Source organism: Hordeum vulgare, chromosome 5H (assembly GCF_904849725.1).
Source record: "Hordeum vulgare subsp. vulgare chromosome 5H, MorexV3_pseudomolecules_assembly, whole genome shotgun sequence".
NCBI lineage: Eukaryota > Viridiplantae > Streptophyta > Magnoliopsida > Poales > Poaceae > Hordeum > Hordeum vulgare.
The window spans coordinates 482185390-482205240 of record NC_058522.1 but is presented as its reverse complement, the minus strand read 5'-3'; the positions used below and the strand labels follow the sequence as shown (position 1 = coordinate 482205240).

The window sequence follows — 19851 nt, the reverse complement described above, 5'->3', positions numbered from 1 at the left end:
TTTGGTTTGGTCTGCGCAGGAAGGGAAGAGCAGCGCCAACGGCTCCGCGTGGCCGGTGGCCAACCCCGTCCTCACCTGCGCCTCCGCAACCAAGGTCGGCTACCCCAGCAACTTCATCGCCGACCCCCTTACTCTACCTGCAGGTACGCTCCGTCAACTCCGGAATTGCGCTCTTCTGCTCTGTACATGTACGGGCATGCCCCAAATTCGCGGCGTCAGGGTTGCATGTCCTTGAGCTGCCGAACACGCGAAATTCAGGTTGACTGGGTGGATTTTGGTGGCAGTTGCCGTGTTTCTGAATTCAGCTCCTCTGCAAGTGAGTGGCGCTTAGCAAGGGCTTGCGGTTCGGATGCTTACGACAGGATTTGGGAGTGCCATGTCTAGCTGGGTAGCTGGATATGGTGTTCTGACGGTGTATTATTAGTATGTGAAAGACATTGCCTGAACTGTTCTGGTCGGGGATGCAAAGTTAACAAACTAAGCTTGCTGCGTACCGAACTGCCACTGTATCATGAACAATTTACCTGGGGAGGACTGTAACCTTGTTTATACCCAAACATGTTTTCATGACATAATTGAGCACTTCAGCCATTGATCTATAATTTGATTGTAAAACAAATAAACTACCACTGGGACATGCTTGCATGGAGTTCTTTTTAGTGCGGTTCTGAAATGTATGTTTAAGGAAATGTAGCTTTTGAAATGCTGCTGATACTTTTGATGATTTCAAACTTCCATGTACCAAAGTGCCAAACAAAAGCATATTGTTAATCTACTTGTACACTGCATGTTGCGAAATTTGAAGTGTCAGGGCTGCAAGCTGCTCAACAAGCGAAATTCAGGTTGACTAGGTAGATTTTGGTGGCAGTTGCCGTGTTTCTGGATTCAGCTCCTCTGCAAGTGAGTGGGGCGTAGCAAGGGCTTGTGATTTGACTCTCGGATGCTTAGGACAGGATTAGGGAGTGTGATGTTGTAACGACCAAGATGCGGTCCTTTCCGATCTGGGGGTCGAGGCCCCGAATTGGAAAGAAGCGCATCTAAGCGTTTCGCAAGCAAGTAACATAGCACAAATAATAATAAAAATAGACAATTCGGGATTCAACTGTCTTCTTATTAAAACTCATAGTACAACACAGATACAAACAAGGTAGTTCCGGTACGGACTACAAAACATGGAAAATGCTATGCTACCCTGCTGCAGGCCCACGATCACGACCACGGCTCAGTCCTCTGGATAGTTCACGTAAAGGCGGTCTGTCTCCTCGTCGTACTGCCACGCCAGCTGGGTGCCGTCGGGATCATCTGTCTTTGGGGTACCTGTACCTGCTGGGAGTTTCGGAGGAATCCGTGAGCCACGGGGACTCAGCAATCTAAGACCTTGGTGCCAGAACTAGTCATGTTATTGGGTAAGGTAGGGGTGAAGTGTATCAGGCTGCAGCGACCTATGCTTGATCAGTGGCTAACTTACGCAAAGTAAAAGTAAAGGTGGTCTATACTAACGGTCGGATTTACTTGATCACGAAGTGATCCTGAACACCTACCTACGGCATTCATAACCCCACCGTGTTCCCGATCGAAGAGAGATCTTCGAAGGGACAATCACGGTTACGCACACAGTTGGCAGTTTTATACCTTTATGTTTAAGTTCTCTAATACCGGATGTTAACAAAAATATTCCAAGTTGCCACATAACCGCGGGCACGGCTTTCCAAAAGATTAAACCCTGCAGGGGTGCTCCAACTAGTCCATCACAAACGAACACAGGCCGCAAAGGCATCCTTTATCACGAATCTCGTGATCTCGTCGGATTCCTTAGAGGAAAACCTCAACTCTGGGGGAAACCAAAGCTTCACTTGGATTCCTATATGCAAGATATACCGCTAAGGTAAGACAAGGCTAGCAGGACCTCCCGACGTGTCGACGACCCTGATAAGAGCCGCGTATCTCAGTCTCAGGACACGACGGATGAGCGACGCGTACAGTGGCCTGATAGAAATCTCTCAAGTTGCCCTGAGTTGGCCCCGCTCAGTGCTCTAATTTGGACCAACACTCATGAGGAGCACTGGCCCGGGTTGTTGATTATAAACCTCGGGGTAGCTATTCCCTATGCAGTTTATTATTAAGTGATTAGCAAATTAACACCAAAGTTGGGTCCTGCCGGACAAGCCTTAGCACTACGCGATTTATCAAGGGGGTCCCCATAACAACCCCGAACGTGTTAGGAGCGATCATTATGGAATCAAACACCGGTAACCGGTAACTAAGGCGGCAATAACGGAACAAAACACCCGGCAAAAGGCTAGGCCTCCCGTCATTTACCAAGTATATAGGTGCATTAATTAAATAACAGAATCTAAAATAATGATATCAAGCTCATGTTATCACATGAGTCAAAACACCTGCAACTAGCAATGCTAACATTAGCAGCTAAGCAAGCCTACTTGGACATACAAGTTTGTTAGGAAAGAGTACGGTGTTTGGGCTCATGGCATATGAAGAGGCAATTTAATTTCAGTGGTAGGCAGCGAACAATATGACATGGAAACGAAACTAGCATAACAAGTCTAGAGATGGAATCAAGGTCATATCATCTTGCATGTGATATCCTCAGCTTGGAATGGTTCTGGTTCGTCCTGCACGTACTCTCCTGACTCCACGTATTCGTTCTCCGATCCCGGTGCTACCCAACATAAGAACAACATCCAATAAACAGCAGCACCACAAGATGCAACAATCACATGATGCATGAGATGACAAATGAGCATGCACCACTATTTCTATCACTAGGACAAGCAAAATAAACTACTGCAAGTTTCTGGACAGAACTGAACACTAAACCATTTTGACATGCATGAGAATGACATGAACAGATGCGGCTCGTAAAAACGGTGCAAAAACCATATAAAGAACATTGCAAACGGAGCTACGGATCAACGGGAAACAACGGAACAAGATATGAAGCTCTACGTGGAAGAATCAACACCACACACACAATTGGCACAAATCTGGTATTCCCAGGTTGCCAAGACATGTAACAACCCAACATGAATGAAATGGAGCAAGGTAGAACACCACAACATCAATTAAGCACATACTTTGATCAAAATGACAAAACTTCATAATCTGCCATAATCTGCATCTTAGCTCTTTGGGAGCTGCATGCAACATAGCTACAGGTCTTCAAACATGACAAATAATATATGTGGCTGTTGCCAAGCAAGAACACTACAAGCACCATCAAGAATCACAGCAAAAGGAATTAAACTCTAGAAGATACAAGGCCACAAACTTTCCCAAAACCATCAGATCTCAGGGACTTAGTGAAAATTCCTGCACCTGAGTTTCTGTCTCTGTTCTGAAGCTTTTTGACAGCAATCAAAACACAACCTACTGGACTCCAAATGCTTTGAAATTTTACAGGGAGATTCACAAACATACCAGGTTCAAAATCCTAGCACTGAACTAAGGCTAGTTTTCAACAGAATGACCAGCACATCCTCATCTATAGGGGAAGAAAATGTTTCCAGAATCCCAGACTTTAGTGAAATTTCAGAGTTCACTAATCTGGAATTTTTCCAGCCACATGCCCACTTTGTCTAGGCATAGTTTGCACACACACAACACCAAGAGGTCATTGACACCACTATGGTGTAGAGCAAAAACCCCTACTATTAACACACAAAAACTCATGCCCTTGGGCTCCACCTATACCATGGAATCAAGGACCAAACTTTCAACAAAACTGTATATGCAACTCCATAAAGCATTCTTCTAAGATAACAACTACATAGACAAAGTGACATGGGGGTTTGAACCCCATGTTTGTGTCATGCACGTCAACAACACCAACACATATACCACACTATCACTAGCATCAAGCACAACAAAATATAACTCCTATGCTAACAAGAGAGTATGCACACCCTCACATATGGGCATGTGATGGTACACACTCTCACATGCACCACAAGGAACACCCTTGGAGTCATGTCACCCTCAAGGTGCAACCCCCATAAGAATCTACCCATGCTTAACTAGCAAACTCCACCTACACATGCTTATCATAGCTAGCAACCTAGTGCATCACATACACACCAAATACATGTGGTGAGGGGGAGGCATCCACACCCATAATCTCACGCCACTAAATCTATACAAGAAAATAAAACTACAAGCACAACATAGCCCACACTAAAGCTCATAAGATGTGGTTACACATGCTGCCCTAGTGCAAACTCTCACACCTTAAAGCACACCACTTACAAGTAACCAAAACAAATTACACAATCTCCTACCAAGTGCATCTTCACACCACAAAAGTGCAATCATCATAGGTTTCACAAGGCTAGCAAAACACCATCTATCACTTTACTAGTGTACAAAACACACACACAAAGCAATCCGCACCTAGCTACACTAGCAGGAAAAAGAACTAAAAGGCCACTTTGTCTAAGAGCTAGAAAAACAGAAATTGAAAATAAAAGAAAAGACAACAAAAATGCAACAGGTGCTCCTGGGAATCGAACCCAGAGCATCTGGTGACCAGCAACAACACCAAGCCACCACACTACTGCCACTTTGTCGACAGGGTAGAGGAAGTAACAGGGTAACCTGTTCCTATGGTCACTGTGCAGTTAATTCAACAAAACAAAAGAGTGCCGAGGGGGGATCGAACCGACGCCCTCCCATCAGGAACAACAACGCGCTACCACTACACTACGAATCGGCGTCTGAACTACTATGCGCTGCAAAAGAGAAGAAAACAACCCCCTGCTCATCTGCTACCGGCGACTGACCGGAACAGGGGAGGTGTCTCGCCGGCGCTGTGCCGCAAACCAACCTGCGGGTCCTAGATGGAAGGTTGCTGGGGCAACCAGGGTTCCATTTCTAGCGTTACTACGGCCCGAGGAGCCCTACTACGACGGATCCACGGCGAGCGGCGGCTCCGGCGACAGAGGCGAAGCACGCGATGAACCTACGGCTATGGAGCACGAACCAACACAGGAAGGAGGGAGGAGGAGCACTGGCTTACGTTCGGGGCAAAGAAGAAGCGACCGAAGAGGAAGTAGTGGAAGAAGCGCTCGGAGTGGAGGAGCTCGTCGGGGAAGTCCTCCGTGGGTGTTGCTTTCCGTGGACTCCCGCAACCGTTACCCTCCGTGGGTTAAAGTCTCCACTAACATGGACATATGATAGCGCCATATAACGAAACCATGCCAAAAATCGTCGTGTCAACCTCCTGGCGTGTGTGGCGCTGTGGCAGATGTGGAAGATGGATCCATCCACATGCCTCGACTTGCTGCTCGCCTACGCCTTCTACAAGCTCGGCGTCCTCGCGGCCGACGTCCGAAAACGGGGCTTCTGCAACGACCTCATCACCCGGGTCCAGCTCGGTTAGTCGCCGCTTCCGTTGATCGTCCCTTCACATCCCATGTGAAAACATGCATGGCTTCAATTCCTCTTCATTCTGAGCTGAACTGAACTGAATTTTTTTCATGATGAACGCACACAGCCATCGGCCTCACAGTGGCCTTCAAGGATATCCACAAAAGCATTGCCCCCCCCCTTGATTACATCAGGTAGTTACTATTAATCCGTGCCTTCCACTGAACCTGGTTACGATTACAGTTCAAATATACATATGCTGATGTTTTAATCAGGGAGCTGATGTATGCATGTGCATGTCTCGTGCAGGACCTCTGTTTACTGCCTTTACACCATGTCGGTACTTTCGGACTTGAGCGGCATGAAGAAGCTCCTGAGCCCTTTCTTAAATTTCCTCTTGGCACTATCCAAGACCAAACCCGGGAGACGCGAGGTGATGCGCATACTGCCGTTTGATGACTCCAGCTGCATACACACGCTCACACTACATGGAGGTGGGCCGACGATGAAGGACGTACCGGATGCCCAACGGATGGAGGTGAAGCAAACACTAGATCGGCTGCTTCTTCTCATTGACGAGGAGATCAAGCGAGAGATGAAGGGCGTATGGGTTGCCCGATGGGTGATGCTCCAAATACTAGTTCGAATGCCTGGTGTGAATGATAAGATGATCGGGCTGTCTCGTGTGAATGATGAGGTGACTGTGTCAAAGATGGAGGACGTCACCGATGACCAGACAGTGGAGGTGGACCAAACACTACCTCAAGAGCCTCGTGTAAATGATGAAGGCGATTGGAAAGACGGATGGCACAGCTGATGTCCAACAGGTGGAGATGGGCCAAAAACTAGCGCAAGTGCCTCGTATGAACGATGAGGTGATTGGTTTAAGGATGGAGGGTGCACCTGATGTCCAATGGGTGGAGGTGGATCAAACACTAGCTCGGGTGCCTCAAGTGAATGATGAGGTGATTGACTCGAAGATGTAGGGCAAACCTGATGCTCAACACCTAAGAGGTGAGTCAAACACTAGCTCGGGGTGCCTCGTGTGAGTGATGAGGTCATTGGTTCAAAGATGGACCGCGTACCAAATGTCCAACCGATGGAGTTGAGCGAAACTCTAATTTTTTTAAGAATGATATTTAAATAAAAATCCTGGTCGTGCATACATGACGTGACCATGTGCATGGATGCAAGTTACGTCTCGGAATGAACGTTAACGGCATGTTTACACATGAAGGCAAACAGGAAGTGGATGAGTAACGCATAAGAACTCACACTTGAAAGAGGGACAACAACTGAAAACAGTTGCTAATACCTCGTGGGCTAAGAAGCAGAGGGAGAAATCCGCCAAAAGATTTGCAGAATATCCTTTGAGTTTGCTTTCATGGTTTTTCATTCATAACTAACACAAATCCTTCTCTACTTCAGGGTTTGTCAGTGGATGATTGGGGCTTCTGCCCCATTTATATATAAAAAAAAAGATCAACCATACTATTTCTCTTTCTTCTTCGTAGGAGGTCACATATGTATTGATCTCAGATAGTGTAGCTTGGGGTGTTGCGATCCGTCGCATTTGTCAGTGGATGATTGGGGCTTCTGCCCCATTTATATAAAAAAAAAGATCAACCATACTATTTCTCTTTCTTCTTCGTAGGAGGTCACATATGTATTGATCTCAGATAGTGTAGCTTGGGGTGTTGCGATCCGTCGCATGTACTTGTGTCCAGGTAGTGTTAATGCACGGTCACACACAATCTTGGATTGTACTCCCTCCGTCTAAAAATACTTGTTATAGAAATGAATGTATCTAGATGTATTTTAGTTTCAGACACATTCATTTTTATTCATTTATGTGACAAGTAATTCCGAACGGATGGAGTACTCCATGCAAGCACACCTCGTACTTGCAAACATCAGACACCAGCTGGTAGATATATGTATAATAACCACTACAGAATTTCAGAAAGATTTATAGGAAAAGGGGGCAAATTTGTATCTAAGGTAAGTTTGATACTAGATTTATTAGTAAGAAAAGGAGAAACTATGTACTCCCTCCGTCCCAAAACAAATGACTCAATTTTATACTAGCTTTAATACAAAGTTAGTGCAAAGTTGAGTCGCTTATTTTGAGATGAGGGGAGTAGATATTCATCTAAGATAAGTTAGATACTACATATGGTGGCTTGTACAGACGAGAACTTGTAGCAAATATATATATTACAGACTGGGGCTCCCATATTCTACGCCCGAACAAAGGCTTGTTTGGATGAGGCGCTACTACACTGAATCCCTCAAACTGAACAAAATCCTTTGCAAATCTCTAGAAGTCTGATTCGATACATGCCCATCCAGGAAGTACCCAAGGGGATGCGGTCTCATTCTCATGCATGCGCAAGGACCTGAGCCTCATGACCAGTTCAATCCATCATCATAGGGAGAGATATAGCCAGGCAACCACATAATCCTGCATATCTCTTGAATCCCACCTCTGGTTTTCATCAGATTCACAAAATACACCAAGCCACGCCTTCCATAATTCTTCACGCCAGCAACATCGAACAGGAATGCACAGATGTAGAGGAGGAAAACCGGCATCCTATGTCATGAAACTATATTTGGTTAGTGATTGAATGAGCCATCTCGAAAAGAAATGCATGAGAAAGATAATTGTATTGTTTCATTTAACTGGCAAAGGTCAAAGCCAACTCCAGTCTATATCATATTGATACAACAGATACAAAATTTAGATGCTTACATGAAGTATGACTCAGGAATGCATGTTCTACACAGAGTTTAACCAAGACTTGCCATACTACTGAAATCTGATTACAAACATGTACTTCCTCCGTTCCTAAATATAAGTATTTTTAGAGGAGGTTCCACTACGAACTACATACGGAGCAAAATGAGTGAATTTATACTCTAAAGTATGTCTACATACATCCGTATTTAGTCCGTAGTGAAATCTCTACAAAGACTTATATTTAGGAACGGAGCGAGTATATATCTAGTAGATAAGCTAACAAATACTCCCTCTGTCCCAAAATAAGTGTCTTAAGCTTAGTACAATTTTATACTAGAGCTAGTATAAAGTTGAGACACTTATTTTGGGACGGAGGGAGCATTAAGTATAGGCACATACGATTGTACTTATCATATGTTCGTGTTAAAGCTCCAATATTAGGCAACAAAGCTAAAGATAAGTTTGGCAAAAATTCTAGCAGAGGCACATACGATTTAGACCAACCATGGTGAACGGCAACTCAGTGAATTAATTAGATGGCATGACACATTGAAAGGAAGCATTAGACAGTTTGTGGTTTGCACATTTGTACTCTTTGCATGCTGTGCAATGAGACGAATGCAGTTTAACAATGCTTCATGCCTTCTTGGACAAACAGAATTATGAACTGCATTCTCAAGGGGGAAGAGAATGTGTCGACTATAGATTTCCTGGCCTACTGGACGTGAAGCAAAGTTATCAGGGTTCATGTGGCTGTGAAAACATTGGCCATTTATGCTAGGCTATGTGTGTGACTTATATGCAGTCTGAATACCTTTGCCCCCCCCCCCTCGACATTTGCAGTCCCTGAACGCATGGAGTGGGGAGATCCCAATAAATGTAATATCATGTGGGGAAGTAGGTCACTAGAAGAGGGAATGTCCAACTCGTGGCAGAGGTAGGGATACAACAGAGGGAGAACTAGCAGAGGCAAGGGTTCTAGAGGCAGAGGTGGATACTCAGAGACCTCAGGGGTCGGGCTTCTAGGGGCAGAGGTGACTACTCAGGACACTCAGGGGTCAGAGGGCTCACATGGCCGTTGCAGGAGACACTGGGACGTCAAAAGGCAAAGATGTAGATGATGATGCCTATGGAGACTTTGCTCAATGGGCCTCCACTGATGAAGGTAATCCAGAAGGAGCATCTCTTGCTACTAATGAGAGTGCTCCAGAGTGGGTTCTTGACTCTGGAGCAGCTAAGCATGTTGCTAGTAAATCCTGCGTGCTCGAGTTATACAATAAGCATCCTATTTCTCACATGGGCACAATACAAACGGCCGATGGCACAAAACAGCCTGTCATGGGGGTTGGTACAGTAAAGTGCACTCCGACCATCTCCCTGCACGTGTCGGCTTATCATGTCAATTTGGTCTCTTTCAGTGCTCTCATTGATCAATTAGACTGTTATGTGATCCTTGACAAGTTCGGTTGCTTGAGCCCAATGGTGAGTAAGGGGCTTAGGAGCATATCTCCTTTTACGATCATTCATTCTGATGTATGGACTAGCCCAATGGTGTCAATGAATGGAAAGAAGTATTTTGCTACCTTTATTGACTACTATTCTCGTATGACTTGGATTTACTTGTTGGGTCACAAGGATGAGGTGCTTTCAAAACTTCCATACTTTTGTCAAGAACCAGTTTCAGGTGTAGGTCAAGGTGCTCAGGACTGACAATGGCACAGAGTATGTGAACAACATTTTCGAGGCTTTCATAGCTGACCAAGGGATTCTTCATCAAACTGCATGTACGGACACCCATCCTGAGAATGGAGTGGCGGAAAGGAAGAATCACCATATTCTTGAGGTTGCTTAGTCGTTGATGTTTACCATGAATGTGCCTAAGTCGTGGGTAGAGTCGTTGAAGAACAACCAACAACATGTAGAGAAGCGGCTAGAGGAGGCGGTGCAGCTGTCGATGGAGTCGATGTAGAGCGGCTAGCAGCACCGGTGGGTGTCGCATAAGGTGTCGAAGTAGAGTGACAACCACCACCTCCATGCGGACGAGCACCAAGCACCGAGCGACGACGTATATGCAAGATAGGATCAATACAGGGAACACCATCGACACTCAGTGGACAACGAGGCAAAGGCACACCAAACATTGCACATGTCCTTCCCTCTCTCTTTTTTTGGAAAATGCCACGAAGGAACCAATCCGGCCAAGCCGAACAGCACGGCGACCAACCAGAAGCCCGATCAATAGGCTTGCGGTCCTGGCAGACGAACGAGCAGACTAGGTCGAGCAGAAGCCCCGATCCAGATGCTTGCGGTCCTGGCGACGAAACCTTCCTGGCAAATGGAACAGATCGAGCAGGACGGGAGCCTGGTGGCGACTTGGACGGGATCCAGCAGCTGGGGCGTTGACCTGGACGGCTGCATCCAACCAGGAGAGGACGAGCCGCTTGATGAGGAGGGGACGAGCACCAAGCACCGAGCGATGACGTATATGGGAGATAGGATCAATATAGGGAACACCGTCGACACTCAATGGACGAGGCAGAGGCACGCCACACATTGCACCTGTCCTTCCCTCTTTTTTTTTGGAAAATGCCACGAAGGAACCAATTTGGCCAAGCCGAACAGCACGGTGGCCCACCAGAAGCCCGATCGGTAGGCTTGAGGTCCTGGCAGACGGACGAGCCGGCTGGATCGAGCAGAAGCCTCGATCCAGATGCTTGCGGTCCTGGCGACGAAACCTTCCTAGTGAATGGACATCGAGCAGGACGGGAGCCTAGTGGCGACTTGGACAGGATCCAGCAGCTGGGGCGTTAACCCGAACAGTTGCATCCAGCCAGGAGAAGACGAGTCGCTCGATGAGGAGGGGCGGGCAACACAACATGCGGGCGGACTGGCGAGAGGAAGCAGTCGGCATGGGCGCTCGACAAGGAGCAACGGGCAGGTGACCTGCAGCCGGCGCGTGAGGGCCAGGCGAGTCACACCTGACAACGGCAGCGACTGATCAATCTTAGGAGGCCCAGCGATCCAGCAACGGTCAACACTGAAGGCCAGCAGCAGCAGCGATCTAAGTGAGCAGATCGGGAGTCTGGCGAGTAGATCAAAAGACCAGACATGAGGAAAACATCACTTGGGGGAGGCATCAACGACGCCTAGCTGGAGCACCGGACGGAGTGAAGCAACACAGACGGCAAGAGAAGAAACGGGCAGCGCGAGTTGATCGTAGCATGAGTTGCGCGTGCGAAAAAAACCTAGAGCTCTAATACCATGTTAGGAAATCAACTTGTATTACTAGGAGGCAAAAGCCACCATATATATGATGTACATGAAAATGCCAAAAGGTGAGAATACAAAAGGCCAAAGGCCAACATCAATATAAGTCTAACAGTGTAATCTCGACGACAACCCCAAGTGCAAGGGGAGTAGCAAGGCAGTGATGCAAGAGTGCAAGGGGAGCAGCAAGGCAGTGATGCAAGAGTGCAAGGGGAGTAGCAAGGCACTGAGGCAAGCTGATCTGACACGGTGGAGCTGCCCATTGCGTTGCGAAAGGCTAAACGTGAAGCGGCAAGGAAGGGTGAAGTAGCAAGGAAGGCCCTACCAAAGGATGATGCTTGTGATGACCTTGACATTGGCAATTTTGTGTGTTATAAGGCGTTTGTTGCCTCCCTGCAAATGGTGTCTATCCCTAAGGATTGGAAGGCTGCAAAGCATGATCCGAAGTGGCGTGAATCAATGATAGAGGTGTTAGAAGCACTGAAAAAGAACAAGAGGTGGGTGCTAACCACATTGCCGGCAGAAAAGAGAGCAGTGAGTTGTAAGTGGGTTTTTACATTGCCAACAGAAGAGAGAGCAGTGAATTGTAAGTGGACTTTTACCGTGAAGCAAAATCCAGAGGGGAAGGTGGAACGGTATAATGCTAGATCGGTCGCAAGAGGATATAGTCAAACTTATGGGATTGACTATGATGAGACGTTTGCTCCAGTTGCAAAGATGAACAAAATAAGGAAATTGGTCTCGTATGGTGCAAACTTTGGGTGGAAATTGCACCAGTTAGATGTCAAGAATGCCTTCTTACATGGTGACTTGAAAGAAGAGGTATACATGGAGATACCACCAGGTTTTAACACAGAACGGACTACAAGGAAGGTATGCAGGTTGAAGAAATCCTTGTATGGACTGAAGCAATCGCCGAGGGTCTGGTTCGATAGGTTCAAACGAGCTATTCATAATATGGGGTATGGCCAATGTAATGGTGATCACACGGTGTTCTATAAACACACTGAGAAGAATATCACCATTCTTGTTGTGTATGTTGATGATATCATCATCACTGGAGATGATGAAGAGGAAATAAAGAGAGTGAAGGGGTGTCTGAGCAAGGAGTTTGAGGTAAAGGATTTGGGCAATCTAAAGTACTTCCTTGGCATAAAAGTGGCTCGGACAGAGAAGGGAATATCTTTGTGCCAACGGAAATACACCTTGGATCTCTTGAGTGACATGGGCATGATGGGATGTCGTGTGCCCCTACTCCGATTGAACAAAATCATCAAGTGACAGCACAATCAGGTGAGCTAGTGAATAAGGAAGATTATCAAAAACTGGTTGGGAGGTTATTCTAGTTGTGTCATACACTCATACCAGGCCTGACATTACATATGTCATGGGGGAGGTGAGCAAATACATGCATGAAGCAAGAAGTGGGCATCCTGATATTGTTCACAGAATCCTGAGATACTTGAAGAGGACTCCATGTAAAGGGTTCTGGTTTGCGAAGAGTGGACATCTTGAGATGGATGGATACAATGACTCTGATTGGGCCAATTGTCAAGATGATAGAAGATCAACTTCAGGCTATTGTGTGTTTGTGGGAGGAAATTTGGTGACATGGAGAAGCAAGAAACATATTGTTGTGTCTACATCAACAACATAAGCTGAGTATAGAGCATTAACTCAAGGGTTGTGTGAGATGCTCTGGGTGAAGCACCTACTGGGCGAGTTGAAACTTCTGAGGAAGGGACCCTTGAAGGTGGTGGTGTGACAATCAGTCATCTATAGCCATTGCTAATAACCCAGTTCAACATGATAGGACAAAGCATGTGGAAATTGATTGCTTCTTTATTAAGGAGAAACTTGATGCTGGGATCATCAGCCTTACTCATGTCAACTTTGGGCAATAGTTTACAGATTGCTTGATGAAGGGACTGGGAACAAAGAATTGTAACTTGGCGTGTGACAAGTTGGAAATGATAGATATCTACCACCGATCATGAGGGTGAGTGTTGAACCGGTATGGGCCAGGCCCATCCACACTTAAGCATGTGAGGCCCAACCCATGTCAGCTGACCTAGAAGAGGAGCATCCTGTCCAACCCCGATCTAGTGAACCGCTATACGCGAGACACAGAGAGGTGAGCTCCTGCCCCCGTTTCTACATTGATATATATTGTTCTAGTCCCCTTACACATATTATTTTCTAGGGCTATAATATTTCCCTAAAATTCGCATTTCCAACACAAGGTTCTTGTGGACACCAAAAAGGATTAGCTACCGCTGTATGGTGGACCTATAGGTCCTGAAACATAACTCTTATGATGCTGTACTGTTGGTATATCAGCTTGACAAGCTATCTAAGCTCTAAAATGTTAATAAAAAAAAGATAAATAGAAAACTGAATTATGTGATGTATAAATTGGAGGGTAAGTTGACATTCTAGAGCTTGTAATTCAATGTTAGAAGAATGATATTTGTTGTTCCAAAAATGCAAATGATGATTCGGCACAAAACTGCCGTACCTGGCTACTACATGATTTAATAGTTAGACAATACATACTAACCTAACAACATCCAGGAGGACATAGGTTTTCTTGATGTCCTTCCAAACCATGATAAGTATGGTACCTACAATGAGAAGGCGATCCAATGAATGTCCAATAATATGGCTAAGTGGAACTACTGCAAATAGGAATAAAATAGAACCATTAAAATGATTTGTGATTAGCAAAGTGACCTGAAGTTGTAAAGTATATATGAATGCGTAAGAAAAACTTATAATTAATACTACATAAGCTATTCTAATGTTGCTTAAAAAGCCCCCTGGTGATTTGAAAAATGAACACATAAAGTTGTTACTGATCAGTCACTTCTGAAATATACATTACCTGTTCAGTTCATAGCAATTTCAGACCACTTCATACAGGGAGGAGTCTTGCGGGGCATTTGGCAATGGTGCAAGTGACTCAGATAATTAAAGTGTATGCATTATAAATTTGTTAATTCAATCCCGAAATGACTGCAGTTTTGAATGAAGCTGATATCCTTTTTTTAAGTTACAGGACAGTAATGAGTCAAAGATAATACGATAGTAGTAGTTCTAACTTGGAAACACACAATAGCTCAACAGAGAACAGCTTGTACCCAAATCTCGTCGGCTAACTCTGCTTTTTTGTGTACCACATGATCACAATGGTTGCTGGCAAACTAGTATAACTGAAAACCAATTTTAACAATAAAATTACCGAATTTCAGCCGCGTAATCAAGCTGTTGGACTTGTCGTTTCTATGTAACTCTGAGGACACAACACTGAGCTTGTAGAAGATGAATGCAAGGAAGGCATCAACAAATATGGAAGGCGCCGTCTTCCACAGTTGGTAACAGCCAACACATCCAAGAAATGCACCTGCAAATAAACATAATCACATTAATGTGATGGGTTCGACAGACAACAGTGAAAACAGTGAACACGATTATTATTTTTGACAATAACATGCACCAGAGCAATTCAATCAACTCAAACGCACCAAAGAGCATGCCAATCTGGTAGTCTTCCAGGTCGTAGGGGCTGCGGAGCGAAAAGATCTCGCCTAGATTGCGCAGATGTGGGCGGAACGAGCGGCCGATCTCCGTCTTCAACGCATCCCATGCCTCGTCCCTCTTCTTCTTACTGACGCGCAGATCCGGAGAAGGGCCGGGGGAGCAACGCTGCAGAGGCAGAGGTTTAGAGTCGACGCACCCTATACAAACATTAGAGTTGGGGAACGGAGCTGAAGTTACCACTGGCCACGGGCATGAAGTACCGACGCGGTGGGGGTGGGAGTTGGGCGAGAAGGAAACCCTAAGGCTCAGACCCCTGGCCCCAGTTCCCGCAGCAAGAACGCCGCTGCGGCCAGCTCCGCTCCGAGCCGCCGTTGTTCTCTGAGCCGTCAGGTAGGCGCCGGCGCCACCGCAGCCGCAGCCGCCGCCGCCGCACCGAACAGCCAAACCCAACATAAGCCAAACCTAATTGATTTCGTAGCCGATCGATATCCTGAATAAGGCCCTTGGTTCCAAAATAAGTCACCAATTTATAAATTGAAAAATTGCAAAAAGTGACTTATTTTACCAAACAGATCCAACTTATAAGTCATAAGTGCTTCACCCAAATTTATAAGTCATTCACTTTTGCATGAAAAGGTGACTTATAAGTCAGACGACAACCAAACAGACGTGACTTATAAATCACTGGTTTTAAGTCATTCACTTTTCACCTGACTTATCTTCCCTAATAATAAAGCGCGGAGCGCTTCTGTCGTTCGTCGCGATGTTTTTTACAAAAAAGTCCCTGTCGTTTCAGGTAATTAACCCGCAGTCCCCAAATCAGTCAGAAACGGTACGTACCAGAGAAAGAAAAAAACAATAACCCAACGACACCTCCGTCACCATGATCCCATCTCGATCCCATCCCATCGCCACCTCCTTCCACGTCCCGCGCGGGCCTTCTCGCCGGTGAGGCGAGGCTGTGGGGGCGGTGCGCGGGCATGAGGAGAGGCGAGGCTGTGGGGGTGGTGCGCGGGCACGAGGAGGCGCAGGAGGACGCCTGTCGGCGACGCTCCGTCGAGGACATGGCGAGGGCGTGGGGTGTCGCGCGGGCACGAGGAGGCACATGAGGACGCCTGTCGGCGACGCTCCGTCGAGGACATGGCGAGGGCGTGGGGTGTCGCGCGGGCACGAGGAGGCACATGAGGACGCGGGACGACGACTCTCCAACGAGGACTTGGCACGGCGGCTGCCAGCGACCGCATCTTCCCCAGATCTCCAGGAGGGCCATGGAGCCGCCGCCCCTCAATCTCGCCGGATCTGCCCGCATCCACGCCAAATCCGCCGAAAATGGATCCACCCCGGTCAGATCCTCCCGGATCCGACCGGGCCCTGCCGTCGTCGCCACCGGCGGGCCGTCCCGCTCGACCTGAAGCAGCGCCGCCGCTTGTCCTTGCCCGCCTCTGCACGAGGACGACACTCGTCCCGCTCGCTCGCAGCACTCCCGTGGGCCGCCGCCCCAGCCGGCCGCGCTTGGCCCCAAGACTTCCTTCAAGGCTTGTGTTGCCTCCGTTGTGTGTGGGTGGGTTTTGAGTTTTGACTTCCGGAGGAGGCGCTGGGATGCTTACTGCTGTGTGTGCGATTTGGTTTGGTCTGCGCAGGAAGGGAAGAGCAGCGCCAACGGCTCCGCGTGGCCGGTGGCCAACCCCGTCCTCACCTGCGCCTCCGCAACCAAGGTCGGCTACCCCAGCAACTTCATCGCCGACCCCCTTACTCTACCTGCAGGTACGCTCCGTCAACTCCGGAATTGCGCTCTTCTGCTCTGTACATGTACGGGCATGCCCCAAATTCGCGGCGTCAGGGTTGCATGTCCTTGAGCTGCCGAACACGCGAAATTCAGGTTGACTGGGTGGATTTTGGTGGCAGTTGCCGTGTTTCTGAATTCAGCTCCTCTGCAAGTGAGTGGCGCTTAGCAAGGGCTTGCGGTTCGGATGCTTACGACAGGATTTGGGAGTGCCATGTCTAGCTGGGTAGCTGGATATGGTGTTCTGACGGTGTATTATTAGTATGTGAAAGACATTGCCTGAACTGTTCTGGTCGGGGATGCAAAGTTAACAAACTAAGCTTGCTGCGTACCGAACTGCCACTGTATCATGAACAATTTACCTGGGGAGGACTGTAACCTTGTTTATACCCAAACATGTTTTCATGACATAATTGAGCACTTCAGCCATTGATCTATAATTTGATTGTAAAACAAATAAACTACCACTGGGACATGCTTGCATGGAGTTCTTTTTAGTGCGGTTCTGAAATGTATGTTTAAGGAAATGTAGCTTTTGAAATGCTGCTGATACTTTTGATGATTTCAAACTTCCATGTACCAAAGTGCCAAACAAAAGCATGTTGTTAATCTACTTGTACACTGCATGTTGCGAAATTTGAAGTGTCAGGGCTGCAAGCTGCTCAACAAGCGAAATTCAGGTTGACTAGGTAGATTTTGGTGGCAGTTGCCGTGTTTCTGGATTCAGCTCCTCTGCAAGTGAGTGGGGCGTAGCAAGGGCTTGTGATTTGACTCTCGGATGCTTAGGACAGGATTAGGGAGTGTGATGTTGTAACGACCAAGATGCGGTCCTTTCCGATCTGGGGGTCGAGGCCCCGAATTGGAAAGAAGCGCATCTAAGCGTTTCGCAAGCAAGTAACATAGCACAAATAATAATAAAAATAGACAATTCGGGATTCAACTGTCTTCTTATTAAAACTCATAGTACAACACAGATACAAACAAGGTAGTTCCGGTACGGACTACAAAACATGGAAAATGCTATGCTACCCTGCTGCAGGCCCACGATCACGACCACGGCTCAGTCCTCTGGATAGTTCACGTAAAGGCGGTCTGTCTCCTCGTCATACTGCCACGCCAGCTGGGTGCCGTCGGGATCATCTGTCTTTGGGGTACCTGTACCTGCTGGGAGTTTCGGAGGAATCCGTGAGCCACGGGGACTCAGCAATCTAAGACCTTGGTGCCAGAACTAGTCATGTTATTGGGTAAGGTAGGGGTGAAGTGTATCAGGCTGCAGCGACCTATGCTTGATCAGTGGCTAACTTACGCAAAGTAAAAGTAAAGGTGGTCTATACTAACGGTCGGATTTACTTGATCACGAAGTGATCCTGAACACCTACCTACGGCATTCATAACCCCACCGTGTTCCCGATCGAAGAGAGATCTTCGAAGGGACAATCACGGTTACGCACACAGTTGGCAGTTTTATACCTTTATGTTTAAGTTCTCTAATACCGGATGTTAACAAAAATATTCCAAGTTGCCACATAACCGCGGGCACGGCTTTCCAAAAGATTAAACCCTGCATGGGTGCTCCAACTAGTCCATCACAAACGAACACAGGCCGCAAAGGCATCCTCTATCACGAATCTCGTGATCTCGTCGGATTCCTTAGAGGAAAACCTCAACTCTGGGGGAAACCAAAGCTTCACTTGGATTCCTATATGCAAGATATACCGCTAAGGTAAGACAAGGCTAGCAGGACCTCCCGACGTGTCGACGACCCTGATAAGAGCCGCGTATCTCAGTCTCAGGACACGACGGATGAGCGACGCGTACAGTGGCCTGATAGAAATCTCTCAAGTTGCCCTGAGTTGGCCCCGCTCAGTGCTCTAATTTGGACCAACACTCATGAGGAGCACTGGCCCGGGTTGTTGATTATAAACCTCGGGGTAGCTATTCCCTATGCAGTTTATTATTAAGTGATTAGCAAATTAACACCAAAGTTGGGTCCTGCCGGACAAGCCTTAGCACTACGCGATTTATCAAGGGGGTCCCCATAACAACCCCGAACGTGTTAGGAGCGATCATTATGGAATCAAACACCGGTAACCGGTAACTAAGGCGGCAATAACGGAACAAAACACCCGGCAAAAGGCTAGGCCTCCCGTCATTTACCAAGTATATAGGTGCATTAATTAAATAACAGAATCTAAAATAATGATATCAAGCTCATGTTATCACATGAGTCAAAACACCTGCAACTAGCAATGCTAACATTAGCAGCTGAGCAAGCCTACTTGGACATACAAGTTTGTTAGGAAAGAGTACGGTGTTTGGGCTCATGGCATATGAAGAGGCAATTTAATTTCAGTGGTAGGCAGCGAACAATATGACATGGAAACGAAACTAGCATAACAAGTCTAGAGATGGAATCAAGGTCATATCATCTTGCATGTGATATCCTCAGCTTGGAATGGTTCTGGTTCGTCCTGCACGTACTCTCCTGACTCCACGTATTCGTTCTCCGATCCCGGTGCTACCCAACATAAGAACAACAGCCAATAAACAGCAGCACCACAAGATGCAACAATCACATGATGCATGAGATGACAAATGAGCATGCACCACTATTTCTATCACTAGGACAAGCAAAATAAACTACTGCAAGTTTCTGGACAGAACTGAACACTAAACCATTTTGACATGCATGAGAATGACATGAACAGATGCGGCTCGTAAAAACGGTGCAAAAACCATATAAAGAACATTGCAAACGGAGCTACGGATCAACGGGAAACAACGGAACAAGATATGAAGCTCTACGTGGAAGAATCAACACCACACACACAATTGGCACAAATCTGGTATTCCCAGGTTGCCAAGACATGTAACAACCCAACATGAATGAAATGGAGCAAGGTAGAACACCACAACATCAATTAAGCACATACTTTGATCAAAATGACAAAACTTCATAATCTGCCATAATCTGCATCTTAGCTCTTTGGGAGCTGCATGCAACATAGCTACAGGTCTTCAAACATGACAAATAAAATATGTGGCTGTTGCCAACCAAGAACACTACAAGCACCAGCAAGATGTTGGGGAACGTCGCAAGGGAAACAAAAATTTTCCTACGCGCACGAAGACCTAT

At 46.7% G+C, this 19851-nt stretch overlaps 1 pseudogene across 1 annotated transcript; it reads right to left on the bottom strand.

Annotated features, from left to right (window-relative positions):
• Nucleotides 1-7379: 7379 nt before the first annotated feature.
• On the bottom strand, nt 7380-15418 carry LOC123399540 (annotated as a pseudogene). Its single transcript, XR_006610390.1, has 5 exons — nt 15170-15418; nt 14917-15097; nt 14634-14795; nt 13953-14016; nt 7380-7978 (listed from the first exon to the last, which is right to left on the bottom strand). The product of XR_006610390.1 is annotated as an uncharacterized LOC123399540 (transcript).
• Nucleotides 15419-19851: the final 4433 nt, after the last annotated feature.